Source organism: Panthera tigris, chromosome D3 (assembly GCF_018350195.1).
Source record: "Panthera tigris isolate Pti1 chromosome D3, P.tigris_Pti1_mat1.1, whole genome shotgun sequence".
In the NCBI taxonomy this organism is placed as follows: Eukaryota; Metazoa; Chordata; class Mammalia; order Carnivora; family Felidae; genus Panthera; species Panthera tigris.
The window spans coordinates 64,132,540-64,154,550 of NC_056671.1; positions in this window are offsets into that span (position 1 = coordinate 64,132,540).

Consider the following 22,011-nt stretch of genomic DNA (forward strand, 5'->3'; position numbering starts at 1 on the left):
TGGTGAGAAAAATTCTTGATTTTACTGTAGTCAAATTTGCTGATTCTTGATACTGGCATTGTTTCCTTTGTCTTGGTTAGGAAACATCCCATGCTCCAAAGTAGTAAAGAAATTATGTTCTAGGAAATCTAATGTTTTGCCTATCAAGTATTTTTAAATGTTTATTTTTGAGAGACAGAATGAGAGCAGCGGAAGGACAGAGAGAGAGGGAAACACAGAAACTGAAGCAGGCTCCAGGCTCTGAGCTGTCAGCACAGAGCCCAACTCAAGGTTCAAACTCATGGAACCCTGAGATCATGACCTGAGCCAATGTCGGACGCTTAACCGACTGAGCCACTCAGGCACCCCTTGCCTATCATGTATTAATTTTTAATATTCTTAAGCTGGCTTTTTACTAATTGTATGAGAAAGGGAATCGTGTGTTTGTTTTTAACTCATATATCTCATTGTCCTAGCTTCCTGTGGCTCTGGTGGAATTATCAAATAGTATTCTTTCACTGAAAATTGCCCTAATTTAGATAATAAAATATATGATCACCCTCCACCTGAGCAAGTAATGTTTATTTTAAAAGACAAGCATTAACTCATTGCTCAGCAATAAATTTCATCTTCAATTCAGTTTCCATATATATGTTGTTCTATTCTTGGACTCTATTCCATTCAGAGGCATAATTGCCCATTTTTATACCAATATCAAACTGTTTCAAATCAGCTGTATAGTAAATCCTATTATCACTATAATAAATCATTGTTTCCTCCCATTTTGTTTATCTTCAAGATAGAGCACTTCTTTTTCCTTTTCCTTTTCACAAAATTTTACATATAATTTGTTAATTTTTAAAAAGTTTTCATTTTATTTGGGATTTACTTGGGATTGAATCTATAAATGAATTTGCGTATTTCAATTCATGTGTAGATGATATTATCCACTTAAGTCTCTTTCAGTTTTTCTAAAGATACATTATAGTGTTCTGTGTAGATGTCTTATCCATAATTCATTAGTTTAATTCCTAGATATTTGATATATTTACTTCTATTTAAGCTGGCATCTTTAGCTTAATTTCATTAAGTGTGTGTAACTAGTATAAAGAAATAAAATTAATTCTTATATGTTAACTTTAATAGTCAGCAGCATCAGTAAACATTTTATTTCTAATAAATAAAGAGATTCCTTTGGATTTTGTTAGAAAAAAATATGATAATACTATGATTTTATTTTCGAATTATTTTATCATTTCCGCATTTTAATTTTTTAATTTTTTTAATGTTTTTATTTATTTTTGAGAGACAGAGAAAGATAGAACATGAGCAGGGGAGGGGCAGAGAGAGAGAGAGAAGCCGGCGGAAAGACACAGAATCCAAAGCAGGCTCCAGGCTCTGAGCTGTCAACACAGACCCCAACGCAGGGCTCAAACTCATGGAACCCTGAGATCATGACCTGAGCCGAAGTCAGACACTTAGCCGATTGAGTCACACAGGTGCCCCCATTTCTGTATTTTCATTCCTTTATTATAGGGCCTAGATTTTATAGGTCAATGTTTAAAGAAAGAGTAATAGTGGGCATCTTTATCTCCTTCCTAGACTTATAGGAAAATATTTCAGTATTTCACTATAAAGTATCTGCTATAGTTTTCTTTATATACCCATTATGAAATTAAAGAAGGTCTCCTCTTCTCATGGCTTACTAAATGTTTATAAATAAAGGTTAAATTTTATCAAATTGCTTTTTCTCATCAATTGAGCAACTCTATGATTTTTCTCCTTTACTGGGTTAATATAATGAATTACATTGACTAAGATAAAGGGAGATTTTCAACCTCCCAGAAGATATGAGAAATAATAAGAAACCAAAGGAAATAACTAAACAGTTCAATAATAAGCAGTGCCTGCCACAATTCCAGACATGCCAAAAGAAATCATGAGACTCAGTGGTTTGGAGAAAGGCAGTTTATCACTCACAAACAGAACCAACATCAGGAGATTCTGCATGTAGCACGTATTTCATCCAGACGAGCCCCAATATATGAGGTGGCCAGCCCAGATGATTCCTATATACTCTGGGTTGGGCTGTAGCCAAGAAAACCAGGGTCAAGGTGCTCAGCATTTTTTGTAGCAAACAGCAAACAAGTCTCACTTCCCCAAGGAGTAACCAGTTGCATGGTAGTAATGTTAAAAGGACTCAGGATCAGAGAATGATTTGGCTTTGCAGCAAAGATAAGAGGGTTGGGGCCATGGACGACTGTTTTTCTCAACTGTCGATTTTTTTCTTTTTTAAAGTCCAATTTGACAATCGCACTCTTTTATTTATTATTATTATTATTATTATTTTATTATTATTATTTTTATTATCATTATCATTACTGAGAGAAAGAGGGCACAAGTAAGCAAAGGCAGAGAGAGAAACGGGGCTCACCCGAAAATAGGCTCGTTCTTATCCAGTGTGGGACTCAAACTCACAAACTGTCTCACTCTTTTATTAAGAATATTTATTTACATCTAATGTAACTAGAGATATAATTGAATTTATACCTGCCATCTGTTTTTTTTCTATTTGACACAACTTGTTTTATTTACTACTTATATCCTCCTCTCTTGTCTTTTTACCAATTAATCAAATTTTAATCTCCTTTTTCTTCTGTTGATCTTTCAGTTATACATTTTTTACTATTTTCTAGTAGTTATCCTAGAGATAAATCTTTGATTCATTTCAGTCAATTAAAAATTGTTATTTTTACCGCTCTCCCGATGCTGCTAGACATTTAGAAATTTTTTCTTTATTTTCCTCCTCCCATCTTGTTACTGTTGCCATGCATCTTAGACGTTCATTAATTTGTATTTTGTGCACCATGCACTAGTTTGTATAATACATAATGCTCTATATTAGTTTGCATTTTAACACCCCCAACAAATTATAGTTTATAGTTTAATGTTATTATGTTAAATAGTTTTTATTGAGGTGAAAGTCACATAACATAAAATAACAATTTTAAGGTAAACAATTGTGACATTTAGTGTATTCATAATGTTGGGCAATCCCCACCTCTTTCTAGTTACCATATATTTTCATTAGTCCAAAAGAAGCCCTGTACCCATTGAACAGTTTCTTCATCCCTCACCCTTCTCCTTTCCCTGGCAAACACTAGTAGTAGGTATTCTGCCTCTATGGATTTTAATATTCTGAATATCTTACATAAATTGAAACATGCAATATTTGTGTTTTTGTGTCCAAATGCTTCCACTTACCATAATATTTTCAAGGTTCATCCACATTTTATCATGTATTAGTATTTTATTTATTTTTATGGCTGAATAATATTCTATTGTAATGGATATACCATTAATGTATATATGTATCTATTCATCTGTTGATGGACATGAAGGTTGTTTCTCCCTTTTGGCTTTTATGGATAGTGCTGCTATGAACATGTTTGTAATACATTTGTTTGAATATCTTTTTCTGTTCTTTTGGGATATACCTAGAAGTGGAATTGCTGAGTTATATGGTAATTCTATCCTTAAATTTTTGAGGATCTGCCAAATTTTTTCCATAGTGGCTTAAATATTTTACAAGCCCACCAGCAATGTACAAAGTGTTCAATTTCTGCATATCCTTGCTACTTATTTTCCATTTTTAAAATTATAGCCACTTACGAGAGTGTGGAGTGAATCCTCATTGTAGTTTTGATTTGCATTTCCCTAATGGCACTGATTTCAGCATCCTTCCATGTGCTTGTGGCCATTTGCATATCTTATTTGGAGAAATACTATTCAAGTAATTTGCCTATTTTTAAATTATATTGTTTGTATTTTTATTATTGATTTGATATTTTTATTTTCAGATATTATTAACCTTTCTCTTATTCTTTCCTAAATTTACATGTTTTTGTCTGACATTGCCTTCCTTTCTGGCTTGAAAAAGTTCTTTTGTGTCTCTTTTTCTTAAGTGATGGCCTTCTGATGAAAAATGCCCTTAGTGTTTGTGTCACCATGTCTTTATTTCACCTTTGATTCTGCAGGATATTTTTACTGGGCATAGAAATCTAGGCTAGACATTTTTTTTTTTTTAATTTTATTCAAGCCTTTAAAGACTTTTATCATTCTTCTTTCTCCCATTTTTCTTTTTTTATTTCTTTTTGTTCTTTTTTTCCCCTTTTGCCTCTTAAAAAGTTGGTTATCCATGTTATTGCTGCTTTTTGTATGGTAATTATTACTTCCCTCTGGGTACTTTTAAAATATTTTCTTTGTTTTCAGCTCTTTAAGATCGACTTGGGTGGTTTTTCTTACTAACTATGCTGCTTGGTTTTCATCGACATTCTTAAATCCATGGGTTGGCATTTTTAATCATTGTTGAAAACAATTTTGGCCAGTATCTTTTCAAATATTCTTCTGTGTATTCTTTTTCTCCTTTCCTTCTGAGAAGCCAATTCTCATGTTAGAACTTTTAAGTGCATTCTACAATAGTTCCCAATTTCTGTGTTATACACTTCATTTCTTTGTCTTTTTTACCTCTATGATTCATTTTATAATTTTCTATTTATCTAATTTTGTATTCCAATATTTGTAAATACATCTACCAGATTCTTCATTTCAGATGGTTTATGTTTATCCCTATAGTATCCATTTAATTTATTCAAATAGATGTCTATTTGCTGTTGAAAATTCCATGTTTTCACCTGTTCTTCCCATTTTATCCTCTACATATTAAAAAGTTAATCATAGTGATTTTAAGAGTCCTTTAATGCTAACCCCTATATCTGGATTATCTGTTATCTGTAGGTCTGTATTAACTATGTTTTTCTTCTTGATTATTGATCACTTGGTTTTTATATGTCTGATTTTTCATTATATTCTGAATATCATATATATATGATAGAATATCATATATATATGATAGAATATCATATATATGTATGTATATATATAATGTACAGATGATGGTATCATCCATCAGTGAGAGTTCACCCTTTCATCTATTAAGCATGAAACTAGGACACTTATCACCTAAATCCATCAGAATCTAAGTTTCTCAAGGACAGATTGTAGTTTTATTGAACTTTAATCTGTCTCCGATTTGTCTCTGTTCTTACTGAATTATTCTCAAGAACTTTCACTTGAATATCTGGCAGATCTTTTCTTCCTCAGTATTGAAAAAATATGAGAGATTAAATTCTATAAAGTTTTCTTTTAGTAATGTTTAGTCTCTTGATATAAACAATTGAAAGTTTGGCAAAAATTTTGAGATTGACAATTTTTTTGTATGTGTTTTTGACATTCTAGTTTTTCCTGTCAGTCTTGCTTAAATCTTACATATCAAAATTTCTACTTGTAAAAAAAAAAAAATCTACTGGTATCTTCAGCCTCTAGAAGGGCTTAGAGTCAGTTTATATTTTCAGGTGAAATGTGACTGTGAATGCTCAGTTTCAATTTATATCTCCCTCTATAACTTTATCTCTTGCATGTTTTTATTTCAGTACTTCTCTACCTGGATTATATTTTCATTCAAACCCCTGTAAAACTACAGATTTCACTCTTCCTTTGAGATATTTTAGATTAGTTTTTTAAGTGAGTTTTAAAAATTGATGTATATATAGACAGATAGATATGTGTGATTTTATGATACATATATATGTGCATCCCATAAACTACACTAATCTTAAGGATATACCTCAATAAAGTTTTATACATGTATACATTTTCTAAATCACAAAATTGATCAAGATGTAGAACATGTCCAGAACTCCAGATCCTTTTTATTTTCTCATTTAATATTCTTAGGACCCTAATGAGCTTTAACACTTATGATTCTTCCCATCCAGTTCCCTCAGGACCACAAATCCTAATTTCCCTTCCTATTATATAATCCCAGAGCAACCATTATTTTGACTTTGTTCACCGTATCTTAGATTGCTTATTCTTAAAGTTCATGTCAATGAAATCATGATACATACATTTTTTTCATTTTATCAGCCTAATATACATATTACATAATAAAATGTAAAGTATGTTATATAACATATTATGTTATATGAATAGGTATTAACTTCTCTATCTTCTTGATAATGATTTTTTTTTTTCTAATTTTAGACTGGTATGTATAAGGTTTCTCTGATCATTTTTATATATGACTTTAATGGGCATATGTCCTCATTTCTCTGGGATATTTAGTGAAAAGTGGATTTTCTAGTTCATAAAATAAGTATATGTTTGGCTTTCGTAGATACTGCCAGTTTTCTAAAGTTGTTGTCCCAATTTACATTCCCACCAGAAATTCCAGTTATTTACATCCTCACCAACACTTGGTATTTTTAATCTTAAAAAAATTTAGTCATTCTAATACATATGTTGTCTTATCTCATGATAACTAATGATGTGGAGTATCTTCAAATGCTTATTAGTCATTTTAGTTTTCTGTTTCTTTAGTGTCTATAAATTTTGTCTATTTTTTTTAATTGGGTTGTCTTTTTATTGGCCTGTAGAAAAATTTTAAATTTATTCTGGATATAAATCCTTGGATATCTTATTGCAGTCTATTATTTGCTTTTTATAGTCATAATGATATCATTTAATGAACACAGATTTTTAATTTTATTCAAGTTTAATTTATCAATGTTGTTCCCTATGGTTAATGCATTTTTTGTCCAATTTAAGAAACACTTGCTTAAACAGTCTTATAAATTCTGTGTTGTGTGTTTTATTTTGTTATGTTTTGTTTGCCAGTAATGTTTTTTGCTATAATTCATCTCACATTAATGTTCTTTTGCCTACTGCCGAGCACAATTTATTCATATTTTTGTTTGCTTGTTTTGTTTTTGAGAAATTGGCTTTTTATTTGAGGACTCACAAGTCTTCAGTTTTGTCACTCTGATCCTTCACAATCTGTCTCCCTCACTTTGCTAATTTCCTCAAGTAGCAGTCATCCTCCACCTGGACCAAGTCCTGATCCAAAGGTCATTCCCAGAATAGGTATTTTTCTGAACAAAGATGGGGGGGGGGGGGGCCGGGAAGGCCTTTAGTCATGGACAAACTTCTGGATTGTTTTTCCTTCTCTGGAATGTTAATTCATCTTGTCCTTTTTTCCTGCCACACTCTTATACTTTTGTAATTTGTCTGTCTTTGTATAGTGGGGAAAAGAAATGTTGCCTGCCATGATCTACTAGATCCTACTTAGAAGCAGAGGTCTTTACTTGCTTAGTTATTGAATTTGAAATAAACTCTGTATTGCTTGAATGAAACAACTCATCCTGTCTTATTATATTTTTTTATATATCTATGGATTTGGCATGCAGGTTATATTTTAGGTATAAGTATGAGTGGCTTTTTATATTCATTTCTTATAATTACATTGTCAGACTTTGGAATTAAGTGTATTGTGGCCTAACCAAACAAATTGGAATGTATTTCATCATTTTCTAATCTCTGAAAGACTGCATAATTGGCATTACTTCCTTCTAAAATAATTGGTAGAATTCTCTAGGAAGTCATCTGTGCAGGCTATATAAATTGTATTTTTACAGGAATTATCTGTTTCTGAATTTTAAAATGTACTGGAAATAAATTCAGTGGATACCTTCTTACAGTCTGTCATATGTTTCTCTATATGTCATTTTCTTCAGGTACAGTGGTAATATGCCTTCTGTTTTTAATTGATCATTCTTTCCAGAAGAATATTAAATCGATTATTTTTTCAGAAAATTACTTAATCCATTGGTTACTTGATCATAAGTTTTAATATATTATGGATAAAAATCCTTTGTATGATATTCTCCCAGTATATGGTTTGTTTGTTTTATTTAGTCTTAATGACATCTGGTACTATTAAGAAAGTAAACATAATTGTAAATGTGTTTTTAATTCGATTGATTTCAGCCATTATGTAAGTTAATTTTTTCTACTTTTTTGTGTTTGTGTTTAGTTCTCTAATATCTTCAAGCAAATTTGATTCCTAGGGATTTTACCTGCCTTCCTGAAGTTTGGCTACAACTTTAAATTAATTCATTTATCCATATATTTATATGGATATATAATATATATAACATTATCACAATTTTCTTGGCAACTAAGTAGGAAAAAGTTTTTTTTCATAATATCTAGATATCTAGTCTTAAGAGTTGCTCAAAACAGAAGACATTATTTTTACTTACCCTATCTTAGAATGATCTCCATCCTTTGAAGGCCGATATTAAATTCTTCCTGGATGACTTTTTTCTCAATTCATTTTTCCCTTTTTATTGTTTTGGAAGTTGTTACTTTTTCCCAAGTGGTTGTGCTAATATATTTCCATTTCAAACTTTGGAACTCTAAACTTAATCACTATTGACCTGCCTCCCAAACACTACAAGGTCCTTTAAAGGCCTTAACCCTGATGACTCCACTTCCTCTCTTATGAACTATTGATATCTAGTTTTTTTTTATTCTCACAGTTTTAAGTTTTTTTATTTGAAATGTTTTTAATCTTACGGGAAGTTTTCCGTGAGTAGTTCAAAGAACTCCCATATCAAAATTACCAGCATTTTAACCTACCTATTTAGCGAATCATTCTCCCATTCTGAACCTTTTGTAAATTGTAGATATAATGCCTATAGGAATTTTCTGTGCACTTAATAAAAATGAAGACACTCTCCCACATAGAGTGCAATCATCAAAACCCTAAAGTTGAAATTAATACTATAATGCCATGTAATCCACATCATTAAGAAATTTTCCCAGTATCACTTGACAGGTCTAGTATTTAATTCTGGATTGCTTTCTCCATTTAGTAATCTTGTCTCTCCAATCCCTTCAATATAGAGCAATTCCTTTGTCTTTTTTTTTAATCTTCATGACTTGAACAATTTCTAAAAAAGAACAGGCTAGCTACCCTGTTAAATACCTCTCAATTTGGGTCTGAATTTTCCCTAAGGTTGTGCAACTATGGCAAGTTATGCATCTATGACAGGAACACTGCAGTGCATCCTGTCAATAGGTGCCTGATATCAATCCTTCCTGTTGCTGGAGATGCTAAAGTTTGAAACTTGGTTAAAATAGTGTCTGCCAGTCTTCTCCACTGTAAACTTAATAAGTATTTTATATTTATTATTAATAAATGTTTATTTTTTGCTGTCATTTCTGTAAGATGAAGCCTTTTCTATGTCATTTATTTATGTGTTCTGTCACTTATATATGAATGTGGACTCAGGATTTCTCTTTTATTTAATTAGGTATAATCTATGGCTATCATTATTTATTTTGAAGGTCAAATTGTCATGTGTTTGAACAGTGGGAGTCCTTTCCATCTAGTTTATTCCTTGAGTACTTTCTTACTTAAAGGCACAGTAAGCTGTTCTAGGATTCATCTTATACTTTTCCCCACTCCAGCCTTGGAATCAATTATTTCTCCAAACTCTGCTGATATCCTATAGCAAAAAATTGTATTTGAAAACCAGGATATGGTGTCAACTGTGCTAATTTCTCTTGAGGTACTAATGCTTTTAGATTTGTTGTAGTGGACAAAGTTAAGAAATACATCTGCATATGGACACATATACACACATATACTGCATCTGTATACATATCTATACATATTAAAATATTATAGGGGTGCCCAGGTGGCTCAGTGGGTTGAGTGTCTGACACTTGATATCAGCTCAGGTCATGGTCCCTGGTTTGTGGGATCAAGCTCTGCATCAGGCTCATGCCGGGAGTGGAGCCTGCTTAAGATTCTCTCTCTGCCTCTGCCTTTCTCCCTGATTCACACACTCTCTCTCAAATAAAAACAAAAAGTAAAAATATATATATTTAAAAAATAAAAATATAAAATATCATAAAGTTTATGCCAGTAACTCTAATTGCAGGAAGTTAAGTTTAGCTTACTCCTTTCCATATTCATAACTTTCTTCTCTGACAATAAACTATCTAAGTTCCATTACTTTTATATATTTTTTATTTGCTCAATTGCCTTGTAATTAACTTTTCTGCAAGTTGAATCCCCTAGGTGCTGCTGATTTTGTGGGCTACCATGTGCCAGATGGGAACCTTCCAGTCATGTAAACTCCAATGAACTGCATCATAGGAGCACTAGGGAGAAAAAGAGGAAGATAGAGAACCTAGTTTGCGCTTTTTTTTTTATTCTTAATCTACAAGTTAGGGATAATTGCTATCATTATAAAAAATCCTATTTGTCAATATTTATTTGCTGAATATTTCTTCTGGCATTCCAAATCTAACTTCTGGCATCATTTAACTTCTGCACAAAGGATATCTTTTAGAATCTGATTTATTGAATGTTGGTGTTTTTCTGAAAACATTTTTTATCTCATTCTCTTGCTTAAAAGATAGTTTTTCTGATTATAGAATTTTAAGTTGACATCACTTTTGTTTAGGTACATCACTGATTTATATTATTATATAACCTGACTTCCATTGCTGATGTTGAGAAGTTGGTATTTGGTTGAATAATCATTCTTTCTCTTTTCCTTCTGGCTGCTTTTACACTCACATCCTATCCATCGACTTACTATAGTTTTCGTGTGCATCCTTATGTATTTTCATTTTGCTTTCATGATTGAGATTTTATTAGGCTACTTGGATTCAATAACCGTCTTTCCAAATGTTGCCCATATTTTGAATGCTAGAAATGTTTGAACACTATCTTCCCCTGTTCCCTGTTGTCTGCCTTTCTTCCTTTCTTTCTTTCTTTCTTTCTTTCTTTCTTTCTTTTGAGTTTGGCTTTGAGATATATATATATATATATATATATATATATATATATATATATATATATATTTGATATATATTAGAACTTCCCATATTGTCCTCCATCACGTCTATCACATTCTTCATTTCTTTGCCTCACTGTGCTGTGTTTACAAAAGTAAACACTGAAGATACAGAAGTATCTTCCTCTTCAACTGTATCTAATCTAAATAAAATATAAGACTTTATTTCAATTGTATTAATCATTTCTAGAAGTCACATTTAGTTCCTTTTAAGAGATGCTTATTTTTACTTTATACCCTCCTTTCCTTTTTATGAGATGAAGACTTCATTTGCTTTCAAATATTCAATGTCGGCACTTTATATACTAACATTTTTGATATTAAAGTATTGTGTCATTCTATTTTTTGGGTGGTGTTGATTAATGGTGACTTGTTTCTTTGTGCAGTTGTAATTTTTGACAGTGAGTGTTTTCTCTGGAAATTAATCTTAGAGATTATTTGTGCTCTGGGTTAAAGTAGCATTTTCCTTGAGAATAAAGAGAGGATTTTTGTTTGCTTATGTCAGTCCTCTCTTGGGCACTATCTTAAACCATTCTAAATGAAATTCTCCTCTTTATGTTTTAAAGATCCTCACAAGAATTAATATTATAGATTTAAACTTACGCACATTCGGTCCTGTCATTAGAAATTCTCAGAGAAGACTATTTTTCTATCAACTCAGGATAAATAATGATTTAGTTTTTATCATTTTTTTGCAGCAGATTTATTTTTCATTTAGCCCTTAGGGATTTCTGCTTTATGCTTTATGTATGGGCTCTTATTGGATGTGCTGATCTGGCAATACTCAATGCCATATATACATATATATATATATATATATATATATATATATATATATATATATCCTTTTGAGGGCACTAAAGCAAAGTTTGAGGTCTCTAAGGTTTGGCATAAACCTTCAAGTAAAGCCAGCAGAGTGATTATTTCTCAGGCTTGGAGCTTTACTTTACTTTGATCACTGAAGATTTCTTTCTTTCCGGCTACTTTGGCAATTCTTTTAAACAGAAATACATGTATCAGCATTTTGGTTGTTTCGAATGGGAGAGTTGATTGGTGTATTTAGTCCACCAATAGCTAGAAAACAAAGCCAGTATTCAACTCAATGTTCTTTACACTACTTCCATTCATATTTGGCTAACACATTTTCTCTCATCTTCTGTTTGTTCATATTCCTTTGTCTTGGAATTCAAACCCATTCTTATTTTTTTCAGAAACTATCTTCACAATATTTTCCCTTTTCCTGTATTTTATATAACTGCACCCCAGTCATATACCACAAAATATTTGTAGTGAGCATTTGACTTTATAAAGAACTCTGAGGTACATTAACTATCTCAGTGGATCCTGTCTACGCTGCTTTGAGTACCAGCATCGTCGCCCCATTATGGAGAAGATGAAGCCATGTATCAGACAGGACAAATGGGGCAACCAAGTTCATATAGCAAAAATGTATAACATTTAGCAAGCTCCTGTATGCCAAATGTAACTCAGATGCTAAGTTTTCTTCCAAAACTTATTTGATTTTTAGTTGTTCTGTTGGACTTTAAGAGATGTATTTAACTTGAGCTTTTGAAAGAAATTTTTATAGAAAAAGAAGAAAAGACCTATCAATGTTTCCAGATAAGGAGACTATATGTCTCACAACTAGATCAATGAATAAAAATGTTGGCTTCTCACATTATTTTATGAAAAAACAAAAGGCAAAACTTGTCAAGACCTTCTGTCTGTTCTTTATGTATGATCTTATTATTTGACTCCTCAAGGAGGAGTAGAAAAGAACCCTCACTCATTTACCTTCATAAACAAATTTCTATTTATCACAAAAATAACTTAAAACCTAGTAAAGATATTATTGAGAAAAAGAAAAGAATCATTTCACTATCTTCTTTTTATGCTTCCTGTTCTTGGTTGAGTTTGTATTAAATTAAATCTTTGATGTTAAGAATGATGGTTCTTTTTTCTTTTTTACTTTTTACATATAAGTAAGGAAAACTTGTAGCTGTTTTAGTGCACAGTATCTAGACAAAGTTGTATGATGCCTCAGATACTGGCTTAGCTCCTGTGAAGTAGGTGCATTTATCTTTGGCCAAAGGATCCACCCATTTCCATTCTCCCTGTGACCCTCTTCTTATTATGCCACTCCATCCTGTCTGTACCAGTGGCTTGCTTTCAGCATCTTTTAAAATTAATATTTGTTAAGGCTTGATGATAAAGGCTCACAGAGCAACTATTGAAATATACTCCTCAATTGTCTGTCTGTAGCAGAAAACCTGAGGTGCCTGTTAAACTTGCCTATTTCTGGTCTACCCTACCCTTGGGCCTACTGAATCAGATATTGTGAATATGGGGTTCCAAAACCTGTACTGTAGCATTTTCCCAGGTGACCATTATGTACCACAGAGTTTGAAAAGCACTGATTCAAACGCTTGCATTCCTTGACCTATTTCACCTTCCACTTAACATGTCCCCATCCATCCAAATCACATACACAGACAAACTCACTAAGAAATTTGCATTCCAATCAAGGGCATAAATGTCCAAAATGAATCATTAAAATAAGGGATTACTTGTGATTTGCTCTCAGGTACTTTGGGGAAAATTAAGGAATATTTTTTCAATACAAGAAATACTCAGAATTCATGAAATTATATAATTGTCTATTCTTCCTACACATAAAATAAGCTCTGTGCCAAGAAGGCTTCTTAGCTCTTTACACTGTAGTTGCAGGTGAATGCAGTTAATCAGATGTTGAAACTGAGGTTGTGTGCGGAGTTTAGAGGTACCATGTGGAAGATTTCGGAAGCTCTCTTTACTGGTTTGTAATCTTTGTAATATTGTCAGATCTCAAGAAATCATAAGGAAGAGGAATAATAAGGAAAATAAGGTTCAAACATAGTTGGATATATAACTCAAATATTATTTAAAGGCCTTAGTAGCAGGGAGTCAGGAAGATGTAATAGGCAGAAATTTAAAAACAAAACAGATACTAGAGGGCAAAACAATATGGGGTGTTTAGAGTTTCTGGAAGCACCTTGAGGACTTCAATGGAGTTTTATCAGACAATCAGTGTGATAGAGGATGCATTTCAGTAACATTCAGAATGGCCATTTTGAAGACCATTTCTTGTACTCTTTAGGAAAATAAATTGTAACACTTCCTGAGTCCTTCAAGCATAGTTATTATCCAAGCATAATATATGAAGTACCTAATAAAGTAACACATACATGTAACTACACACAGATCAAGATACAGCACATCATCAACACAGTGGCTTCCTTTGTGCCCCTTCTGGTCATTATCCACGCCACAGTTAATCACTACTCAGTTGACATAAACTTGTTCTATTTGTTTTAAATTTAACTTGCATAATGGACGGACTTATATATGAACATTTGCAGTTGACTTGTTGGCTCTACATTATGCTTGAAGATTCATTCATGTTCTTGCATACAACAGTAGTTCACTCTCTGAAATTGCACACTATGACATTTTATGAACATACAAATGCATTTTTATCCATTCTAGTGCAGATGAACATTTAAGCTTTTTTCAGTTTTCTGTTACACAGAATGTTCCTAGGAACATTGTTTTTGTATGTCTTCTGTTTCTCACATTAACGTATTCTGAGGGACTGGAATTGCTGGGTCAACAGTAAGAATGTTTTCACCTTTAGAAGACACTGAAAAAGTTGTTAAAATATCCTCACTTACATTCCTATAAACAGTTCTGAGAGTTGCAGCTGCTCCAAATCCTCCTAATACTTTGAATCATGTTATTATTACTGTCATTATTTTGTTTTTGTCTCACTTTTAGTTATTCTTTTTTCTGGTATTTTTGTTTGTTTTCATTTGTATTGTATCATTTCTCTTTTTTTATTTTCTTTTCAAATTTTTATTTAAATTATGGTTAGTTAACATAGAGTGCAATATTAGTTTCAGGAGTAGAATTCAGTGATTCACCACTTACGTACAACATCCAGTGCTCAACATAACATATGCCCTCCCCTCCTTAATACCCATTACTCATCTAGCCCATCCCCACCCAGTTCCCTCCATCAACTCTCAGTTTGTTCTCTATAGTTAAAAGTCTCATGATTTGTTTTCCTCTCTCTCTTTTCTCCCTCCCATATATTCATCTTTTTTTGTTTCTTATATTCCACATATGAGTGAAGTCATATGGTATTTGTCTTTCTCAGACTGATTTATGTAGCTTAGCATAATATACTCTAGCTCCAATCATGTTGCAAATGGCAAGATTTCATTCCTTTTGATGGCTGAGTAATATTGCATTGTGTGAGTGTGTGTGTGTGTGTGTGTGTACACAGCAAACTTCCTTATTCTTCTTTATCCATTCATCAGTTGATGGACGTTTGGGCTGTCTCCATAGTTTGGCAATTAAAAATAGAACTACCCTATGATCCAGCAATTGCACTACTAGGTATTTATTTACCCAAAGGATTCAAACATACAGATTCAAAGGTGGTACATACTCCCTGATGTTTACAGCATCATTATCAACAATAGCCAAAGTACACCATTACGTTTTAATATGCATTTTTCTAATGACTAGTGTTGTAGAACACCTTTCCACATTTGAATTTTCTTTTTTGTGAATTGTCTGTTTAATCGTTTTGCCTCTTTTTCCATTAGTTTTCACTTTTAAAAATTATTATTGAGATGTAAGAGTTCTGTATATAATCTAGGTGTAAGCCCTTGGATATACATGTCATGCATGTAGAGCCCCTTGTAATTCCTTATGCATTTTAGAATCAGTTTGCCAATTTCACAAAAAGAAAATCTTTGGGATATAATTGAGATTCCATGGTATTTATATTTTTAATTACAGTGAATTGATACCTTTATATTTAGTCTTCCAATCCATGAAAATAGTGTTTCTCCAAGTGTTTAGGTGTTCTTACAACTTTCTTAATTTTATATTATAGTTTTTAGTGTAGAGGTTTTGCATATTTTCCCTTAAGTTGTTTAATAGGTACTTGATTATTTTATTACTCTAAATTGTAACATCTCTTTAATTTTTTCTATCTGATTTGTTGGTATAAATAATACATTGGTTTTGTATATTGTCTTTTATAAATTAATCTTGTTAAATGCATGTGTTAATTCTTAAAGTTTTAAAAGATTTTCTGCAAACTCTCTTGTTTGGTGGGTAAACCAACAAGTTTTTTTTTTCCTTCCTTTCCACTTCTTATGCATCTGGTTTCACATTCTTGCTTATAGCACTAGCAATGACCCACAGTAGGTTGAATGAAAGTGGTGATACTGGGTATCTTTGTTTATTGCCATTCACAGAGTAAAGCCTTTCAGTACTTCACCATTGGATTTAATGTTTGTTCTATGTAATTTTTTTTCTTTTCTTAATTTTTTTTAAATTTATTTTTGAGAGAGAGAGAGAGTGCAAGTGGAAGAAGGTCAGAGAGAGAGGGAGACAGAATCTGAAGTAGGATCCAGGATCGGAGCTGTTAGCACAGAGCCTAATGCGAGGCTTGAACCCATGAACCGTGAGATCATGACCTGAGCTGAAGTCAATGCTTAACCAACTGAGCCATGCAGAAGCCCCTGTTCTAGACATTTTCTTGGTATTCTTTTTTCAGATTAAGAAAAAATTCCTTCTTCTCTAGTTTTCTATATAATTATATGTGTTAATTTCTATACTTTTTATCTATTCATACAAACATCTTTTTTATGTTTTATATTAATGTGGTGAATTGCTTTGCGTTTCTAGCTCACATAGTTGCATTTGTTTTGCTCATATTTTATAAGTAAAATACAATATAATGATAATTGCTGACTTTCTAATAGACTCAATTTTATTATATGTACTTATTTATCTTGGTATTCCTAAGGTCTATTTTTATAGATACTAGGATTTACTGATAATATTATTAGCTTTCCTTAGCTTTATGTTTGCATTACTTCTGTCATTCTTTTATTTTCAAATTTCTTTTTCCTCATAGTTTAGAATTGTAAGCCATATGTAGTGGATTTATTTTTATAGCCAGTTTGCAATGTTTGTCATATATTTTTACATTAAGTGTAATTATGAATATATCTGAATTATAGTCACTATATCATATGCCTAACATATGATAGGCATAGACATATGTTTCCATATGCCTAATTTATTTTGTTCCTTTTTCTTATGTTGCCTTAATATTTCATCCTATCCATTGCTTGATACTTCTGTTAAATTATAACTTAAACATTATGCCACTTTCTTTTTCTCTTAGTGGTTACCCTGGAGACAGGAACACACATCATTGACTTATTAGAGATTTACCACATCCTAAGTAATAGCTCACCATATAGACCTTTAGGTCCATTTATCTCTGCATTTTTCTATTGTTATTAGCTCTGTAAATTCAACAAATTTCAGGTTTGTATTTCAAATCCCAGAAAATATCATTATTATTGTTTAAATGGTAAATATTTATTTATAATTACCCACAAATTACTTTTACTTGTTTTTCATTTCTTTCTATATTGCTTTACTTCCCTCAGGAATCTTGTTTCATCCATGTAAAGAAATTCCTTAGACAAGGTTTTTATTTTTGTGTAGATCTGTTCTCAGCAATTATTTTTCCCAATGATTTGCATTTTAATTTCATTTTTGAAACTTATTCTTACTAGGCATTGTATTCTGACTTGGTTATTTTCTTTCTATGTTTTAAAACTGGCATTCCAGTGTTTTCTGGATTCAAGTGTTTCTATTAAAGTATCAGCTGTCTTGTTATGCTTTGAAGATAAATATTTATTTTATCTGGCTGATTTCTTAAACTTTTTAATTTATCTTTAAGTTTCCAGAAATTTACTCTAATGTGCATAGGTGTATCATTCTTCCAACTCACTACTTGGTGACTATGTAGATTCTTCATTCTTTGGCTTTATGTTTTTCACTAGTAGTGGGAAATTCTTCACAAGTGTACCTTCAGATATTTCATCTGTCTCAAATATCTCTTCTGTTTCTTGCGTTTAAATTACTTACATTTTGACATTTCTATGATGCTCTATATGTTTTTATCCATTTGTTTGTAATTACTTTTTATAATACACTTTTTCTGGTTATTTTTGCTTCAAAAAGTACTGGTATTTTGTACTTACATGTCTTATTTTGGGATATTTTATTTTCTGCACTACACATTGTACTGTTAAGCTCATGTATTGAAATATTAATGGAAATTATTGATGTTTTAAATTATTGTATTTTCATTTGATTGTTTTATAGATACCAGTTTTCTGATAAAATTTAATATTTTATGAAATCTATTTTTAAATACAGATAACATCATATTTATTTTAAAGTTCATGTCTGAACACTAATATCTTCATCTTCCATTGGCCTAAATTTATTGACTATTTTTTTTCACTTGAATTTTGATCATCTTATTTTCCTAGTGTGGCTGGCAAAATTTGTTTTTATACTGTACAATATAAGTGAAAAAGTACAGAGGGCCCAAATATCATTATCTTATGTCCAGAAATAATATATGTGAGATAGAAAATGTATGGTATACTGCTATTTCATCTGTGATTAACACCAGTTAATATTTCTTCCATGGTTACAACTAAAATGTGGGTTTTTAAGAAGGATGGCTTCTATTTATTCATGACTTTTAAACTAAAAAAAAAAAGTCTATATAGACTTTTAGTCCCTTAGAAATTGCTTTTTTTTTTTTTTTTGATGTAACCATACCTATGTGCAACTGAAGAGTCAGTAAATTGCTCAAAGGAAGTTATGTAAAAAATGTTAAATTCATCTTTGAATGTTTGCTCTTCAGAATCTTAGCTCCCGAGTTTTGGATTATTTTGTTTCTTTTTCATACTTTCAAACAGTTATTCATTGATTTTCATTTCTAGTTCTTGCTATGAACATTCATCTAATAATAATTTATTCTTCATAGCAAAAGGAGGACATTGGTTTATGTGTATTTAAATTAATAATCCACTGTATTTTTCTCCAGAATAGCAACAACTATTTTCTATTATCAGAAGTTTATGAGCTTTGTTATATCCCTACTTACTTGCGAACGTTTTGCAATGTAACTGGTGTTGTTATATCTAATCTTGGAAATGTTTTTTTGTTGTTGTTTTACTTTTTTCTTTGTTTTTATTTGTTTGTTTTTTGTTTGTTTTTTACTGATACGTTTAAACATATGTTCATGTCCTCCATAATTTATGATTTTTTCTCCTCTGTAAATTTCTCATTTCAAAATGATTTATATATACTCTGTCTTCAGGCTCTATTGTCTATTAGTCAAACACTTCATTTAAGTTATAATATCCTTAGCTTTCATTTGACTGATGGCTTCTTTCCTTTTTTGCTCTTAAGTGGCTGATTCTTGTTTGTTTTGGAAGATCCAGCAACATCATCTTTGGCAAGGAACCTTCTTTGATATCTAGACAAAACATTTTTGGTAGAAAGAAGGTTGGTAGAATATACAGCTCTCTACAGGTTGTAACAGAATAGGCCATATGGTACTAATTGCCACTACAGTGGACAAAAAGAGCAAAACCAGTTACTGCTCACAAATTTTCTAAGAAAAATTCCCACAGTTTCTGTTAAGAGCTTTAATTTATGTAGTCCCAGACTCAAATGCCCAGTTTTGCAGAAAGGCAAATGCAGTGTTGTGATTATTATCCCCGACACTGGGGTAAAAATCTACTTCTCTCAGGAGGGCTACATCCCCTTACTGTAGTTAAGACATTCCTTGGCTGATGCCCCAGTTATTTTGAGGTTATCCCTGGTAATAGCTGCATAACAAAGGTAATTCACTGAAGTCCACTTAAGAGAATTACTGGTAAAAGAATAAAGCATTTATCGAAATCAATTCTCTCTGCCCCAAACCTCTCAATTATAACTGTAGCTGTTAAAGAAATTGCTGCTGCTGAATGAATAAAACAGATTTTAAACAGGGATCTCTGAAAGGCCTTTAATTCCAATCACATGCTGATTACTGGAAAGACTCCCCACCACCTTCATTTTTTGGCACTTGAACTTTCATGTTAAGTTTGAATGTGGATGGAAAGCTACAAAGGTTGGAAATATAGAAAGTGGCAAGGTTTCCTGCTGTTAAATGGGTAAATGTTCTCTCCCTAAGAGAAACTAGAGCTGTATGGTGACAAGAACAGTATCTTATACACATGTTTTGTCTATAGGAGGAGAATCAGTAGGTGCCCAGTAAATCACTCATGATGAGTATGTAATTGAATTGAACTATTATTTTAATATATTTTCTGGGAAAATTTCCTGGATAGAGATCTACACAGAGAACTCAGAAGAGGCCCTTCCCCCAAGGAACTGAAATTTAAATGGAATAATAAAATATAACTTTAAAAGTTAGTGTTCAATATAAAAATATACTTCCTAAGTATTAAGATACTACAAAAATTGAGATGTTCATCATTTATTGCCATAGGGAAACCTTCATGAAGAAAGTGAGGACTACAGTGAAAGATACTTGACCCCTCATCAAATTCTGACCAATCTACTATTCTTCAGTACCCTATAACACATCAGTGAATTGTACAAATCTTCCTAGTTTCCCCTGTTCCTCAACCAAGGGTTGTGAAACACCCATTAGACTTTCAAGGACAAGGATGATGTCTGTCTGAAGAATGTTGGTCTTTAATGTAGATATTCTTGAATTTGAAGTACATCCCTAACACTTATTTTACATCCTCAGACTGATTATTTAACACAGTGTTTGCTCAGGTACCTCATTGTCAACTTGAAATGCCAATGTAGGTCGGAACTTGCTTCATAAGTGTGCTGTGCATATTAAATTAAATAATTCATATAATTCACAGCCTGACTCATGGAGATAATTCTAAATACTATCCATCTTGATTATCATTTTCATATAATATTTTTAGTTATTTCTTTTTTAAAGTTTTTATTTAAATTTCAGTTAGTTAACATACAGTGCAATATTTGTTTCAGGTGTACAGTATTGTGATTCAACACTTCCATACAACACTGAGTGCTCATCACAAGTGTACTTCCTAATCCCCATCACCTATTTCACCCATTTTCCCACCACCTCCCCACTGGTAACCATCAGTTTCTTCTCTGTAGTTAAGAGTCTATTTCTTGAGGGCGCCTGGGTGGCCCAGTCTGTTAAACATTTGACTTCGGCTTAGGTCATGATCTTGCAGTTCGTGAGTTCAAGCCTCCCCCATTGGGCTCCGTGCTGGCAGCTCAGAGTCTAGAGCCTGCTTCAGATTCTGTGTCTTCCTTTCTTTCTGCCCCTCCCCCGGCTCATGCTCTGTCTGTCTCTCTCTCTCAAAAATAAATAAACATTAAAAATTTTTTAAAAAAAGAGGCTGTTTCTCGGTTTGCCTCTCTCTTTTTTTTCTCTTTTGTTCACTTGTTTGGTTTGTTAAATTCTACATATGAGTGAAATCATATGGTATTTGTCTTTCTCTCACTGATTTATTTTGCTGAGTGTAATACTCTCCAGCTCCATCCATGTCTTTGGAAATGGCAAGACTTCAGTCTTTCTTATGGTTAAGTAATATTCCATTGTGTATATATGCCACCTCTTTTTTATGCATTCATCAGTCATTGGACACTTGGACTGTTTACATAATTTGGCTATAATGTTGCTATAAACATTGGGGTGCATGCATCCCTTTGAATTAGTATTTTTTGTATTTTGTATTTTGTGGTAAATACCTGGTAGTGCAATTGCTAGTTCATAGGGTAGTTGTTATTTTTAACTTTTGAGGAACCTCCATACTGTTTTCCAGAGTGGCTACACCAGTTTACATTCCCATCAACAGTGCAAGATGGTTCCCCTTTCTCCACAGCTTCGACAACACCTGCTGTTTCTTGTGTTGTTGATTTTAGCCATTCTGGCAGGTGTGAGATGATATCTGATTGCAGTTTTCTTTTGTATTTCCCTGATGATCAGTGATGTTGAGCATCACTTCATGTGTCTGTTTGCCATCTAGATATCTACTTCGGAAAAATGTTTATTCATGTCTTCTGCCCATCTTTTAACTGGATTATTTGGGGGGTTGAATTGTATAAGTTCTTTATATATTTTGGATACTAACCCTTTATCAGATACATCATTTGCAAATATCTTCTCCCATTCTGTAGGCTGCCTTTTAGTTTTCTTTAGTTTAATTTTGTTTCCTTCACTTTGCAGAGGCTTTTTTTTAATAGTTCCAATAGTTTACTTTTGATTTTGTTTCCCTTGCCTCGGGAGACATATATAGAAAGAAGTTACTATAGC